The following is a 4,692-nucleotide window of genomic DNA, read 5'->3' as shown; positions in this document are numbered from 1 at the left end:
TTAGGTCCCCACCAGGGATCGAACCTGCATCCCCTGTGGGCATTGAAAGGCAAAGTCCTAACTACTGGACCACCAGGGAACTCGCTGCCTGTTTCTTTCTAAAGACACCTTACTTAAAAGATATTTTTTAAAGATACCTTAATAACATTGAACTTATGCATTATCACAACAGCATGTCACTTATTTGTAACACACACGTATGTTCCCCGTAAGGCATGTCACTCTTCCTGTGTTCCGAACACTATAGACAGTGCTTCGTTGCTACCCTTGGGGGTCATTTTAAATAGTGAAATCGAGTGTCCCGCCTCCTTCAGCGCGACCCACCGCCTCCACAGGTGGGGTGCGCCCTCCACAGGTGGTGGGGACAGGGCTGTGGAGCCCCGGGCAAATCTCTTAGTAATGAAGAAAACTTGAAATTATTTGGGAAGTGCAACAACCCAAATGGCCATGGGCACAATTACAAAGTTGTGGTGACAGTACATGGAGAGGTTGATCCTGTTACAGGAATAGTCATGAATTTGACTGACCTCAAAAAGTATATGGAGGAGGCAATCATGAAGCCCCTTGATCATAAGAATCTGGATCTAGATGTGCCATATTTTGCAGACATTGTAAGCACAACAGAAAATGTAGCTGTATATATCTGGGAAAACCTCCAGAAATTTCTTCCTGTGGGAGTTCTTTATAAAGTAAAAGTATATGAAACCGACAGTAATATTGTAGTCTATAAAGGAGAATAACTCTTAGAGATTAATTTCCATCCATATTTGAAGAAGATCTTTATCCCCTTGAACAATTAAGAAGTCATCACCTTACTGTTGCACTTCCACATTGTGTTCTGGAGTCATTGTGAGTGAGTCCTGTTCTAGACTCAAATCTAATTTAAAACCAAGTTTGTAATGTATTCTGAGTATCATTTAAAGAGTCTTTCATCTGTAGATTAAAATCACTTCAGCAAAAAAAAATAAATAAATAGTGAAATCACCAACTTTTAAAAGCCCCCAAAATATGAGGGCTTTTAAAACCCTCTGCCCCTCGTCTCTCTCTCCTCTCCAAGTGGAGGTGGGTGGTGGCAGGGGGGATGTGTCGGCAGCCCCCCGACAGGTGACCAGGCGCCACTGGGTGCATTTCTACCATGGCTATGCACCACTACTGACTCTGGGACAACTGGGAAGGCCTGTGGGGAAGGTGGCTCAGGGGCCCCCATCGTCCCCTCATCCCCAGTCGCTAAATAGGCTATGAAAAGGATAGATGTTTACATCATGAGCTGAAACTAAGGCAGAGGGTCACCTTGTTTGACCTCAGCAAGCAGACAGATTTGCAGATACCAAAACTGAATAGTGAGGATGACAATATGTGTTTCCCTCTGAACCATATGCGTTAGTTGCAGATTTCCTTCTAAAATCAAGCACATTCCTCTACATAAGCATAGTTCAGTGCTCAAATTCAGGAAATTTGACATTGATGCGATACTGTTATCTGATACAACATTGTCAATTTTGCTCTTATCGCCATCATGTCCTTTCTTGCAGTGATTTTTCCATCCGGGATCATGCGTTGCAATGAGTTGTCATATCCCTTTGGTCGCCTTTACAACATTGCTTCTGTTTTATGTTTTGGTTTTTCGTCCCTGAGGCATGTGGGATCTTAGCTCCCCGACCAGGTGTTGAACCTACACCCCCTGCAGTAGAAGGTGAAGTCTCAACCACTGGATGGTCAAGGAAGTCCCTCTTTAGTCATCTTTAATTTGGAACAGCCTTTCTTTGTCCTCTTTAATAACATTTTTGAAGAGTTTAAGCCAGTGGTTTTGTAGAATGCAACCTCCATCTAGTTTCTCTGGTATTTACTCATTTTTATGATCAGGTTGTGCATTTTGGCAGGAATTTTATCTCCATTTTGCAGATGACAAGAAATTGCTGTCTAAAGAGGGTAAGTAATGGGCAGAATTCAAACCTGGAAGTAAGTCTGGCTTGGAGCCTAGACACTCCCAGAAATCTTACATCGGCTGATTCTGACATTGCTGAAGAAACTGGAAGACCCAGCAGTGGCATTACTGGCCTGCCTTCTTGCAGAGCCTCAATGAACAGGAGCTGAGTTGCAGCTCCTTCTTCCCAGGAAATGAATTTGCCACAGCCTCCACCACTCCCTATTGTATAACTCCAGCCCAGCTTCCTATGTTATTTGTCTGGCCCCAGAGGGCCTTTGAGTTTGAGAGCCCTGTTCTGTCCCATAACCCTGACATAGAAAGTGGTTTTACAAAAACAAAGTGCTCTGACCGAATGAAGTGAGAGTTCTTGGAGGAAAGCATGGGCTTCCAAGGTGACTCAGTAGGTAAAGAATCTGCAAGAGGAGGGCATGACAGCCCACTCCAGTATCCTTTCCTGGAGAATCCTATGGACAGAGGAGCCCGGCCGGCTACAGTCCATGGGGTTGCAACGAGTCGGACACGACTGAAGCAACTTAGCACGCGTGCACATGTGTGGCCTTCCTTAAGCTCTTGTCCTTCTGAATAAACTTGGACGTGGCCAACAGCAACTTGGTGGGCTGAGTGGGGAAGGGAGCCCTTCTTTTTGCTATTGCAGCTTCTAGCCTCCGTCCTGTATCACATGTACCAAGACCCACCCCCTGTTCTGTCCCCAGATGGCCCTCTGACTGGGACTGAGTAGGGTGGAGCAGATACCCCTGTGTGAAAAATCACTGGCTCCCCAGAGAAAACCTGGGCATCTTCTTCCATCCTTCTCTGAGATTCTTACCTCCCTGCTTCTGCAGAGACCTGTGGTCTGGGTGGAGTTTTTCCTGAGTGTTTGGTTTTCTTTTCTTAACTTGGCTGAACTCAGGAATCATCAGATTGGCTTGTAAAAGGAGGATTTCCAATCTATTGGAATCTGCCCTACTGTGGATTCCATTTTAAGTTGGTCTGGGTATGTCTCTGGAATCTTTTTGCCTTGAAAATGCCAATTCCTAACCACTGGACCTGCAGGGAATTCCCTGGAATCTCTCTGTAACTAACACTCCAGGTACTCAAATGCAGGCAACTTGTGAGGGAAACATGGACAGTTAAAAGAACAGTCTTTAATTTCAATTTGATGTTTTGAATAGGTAATATGTTCATAGGTTCCAAATAACAGCAATGAAAAATTGCTGCTGCTCCCCTGTTTCCAGGTTCCCAATTCTCCACAAAGATAATCACAGTTACCAGTATATTTTGATCCCATCTAGAGATTTTATACATAAACAAGAACACACCCTACTTCTTCTTAAAAAAAAAAGTCTATACACATTGCTACTGTTCTCACCGCCACTTCTCAACTGAGCAGATAGGCCTAAGTTTAAGCACAGGCACTTTCTAATTTGGTGACTTGTGAGCCTCCCTGAACTTCAGTTTCTTCTAAAATGACATGAATAATAGCAGGACATCTCATAGGTCATTGAGGGATCACGAGAGAGCACTCGTGTAAAGCTGTCAGCACTGGGCCTGGCAGTGAGTGGCTCTGTATCTGGTTAATGGGGTGCCCAGAGGCAACCAGGCTCAGCTTCCCAGCCTCAGAGGTACCGACTGAGAACCCTGCTGTGGATTAGGCCACCTGGTTAGGGTTCTGATGGCAGAGAGAATCTCAATAATATCAGTGAACGCTTTTGTGAGCCCTTTACTATGTGGTGGGCATTTGCCAAGGGCTTTATGAACACTGATATTTCAGGGTTCTTTCATGGTTTTATACCAGTGAGGTTGGGTTGAATTCTGTGGAGTGTTTATATTATAACATGTTCAGCAGGTTCCCAACCTCTACCCACTGGGTACCAGTAAGACTCTCCCTGCCAGTTGTGAAAACCAAAAGCGTCTCTAGACTTGGCCAGATGTCCCAGGGAAGGAAGGGGAGCAGAATCACCCTCAGATTAGAACCACACCTTATTCTATTCTTCCAGTACCATATTAACTCTGGATGGTAAGTACTATTATTGTCCCAGACTACGAGAGGAAACCTGGAGAACAGAGAGGGTGGGTGACATACACAAGAATACACAGCTAAGAAATCAGTGCTGGGATTCACATTCTGCAGCAGTCTGAGTGCAGAACTCCTATTCATAAACATTATGTAAGAGTTGCTCTTATCTTGCAGGAATGTTGTGCAAAATTTTGCAAAGCCTTTCGTGGATATCTGTTTACAACTCACCTCAATAACCTCATGTTATCTGTTGTTTTTATATCTGCCAGAAGATCATCACAACACCCCCACCCCCACCCCCATGAGATCTCTGAGGTTCCCATTTTACAGACAGGGCAACTGAGGTCACTTGCTTAGGTTCACAAAGCCAATAAGTCAGAGGTTCTGTGCCCCAGCTGCACACTAGAGTCAAGCTGGAGAACTTCCGGAAGGCCCAGGCCTCATCCTAGACAGATGAGGCTCTCTGGGTGTGGAATCTGGGCGTTCTTAGCTTTTACATCTCCCACGGGATTCCAAGGTTGGGAGCTCCTATGTTAGGGTGAGAAGCCAGGTCACATTTCAATGCCGAATCTAAGTGACGAGGGGAGCCTGATGCAGGCTCTGTCTCATTTCTGGAATGAGACAGAGATCAGTTATCTCATCAGAGACCTGGCAGCACCACCCCACTTTGCCCCAAGGGAAGTCCATGTGGCCCATGCGGACATTTCACTTCTCCACCTGAAATCCTTCCCGAGGGACCCTGCACACA

This window comes from Bison bison, unplaced genomic scaffold (assembly GCF_000754665.1).
Source record: "Bison bison bison isolate TAMUID 2011002044 unplaced genomic scaffold, Bison_UMD1.0 scf7180017864160, whole genome shotgun sequence".
Taxonomy (NCBI): domain Eukaryota; kingdom Metazoa; phylum Chordata; class Mammalia; order Artiodactyla; family Bovidae; genus Bison; species Bison bison.
Note: the sequence above shows the minus strand (reverse complement) of the source record.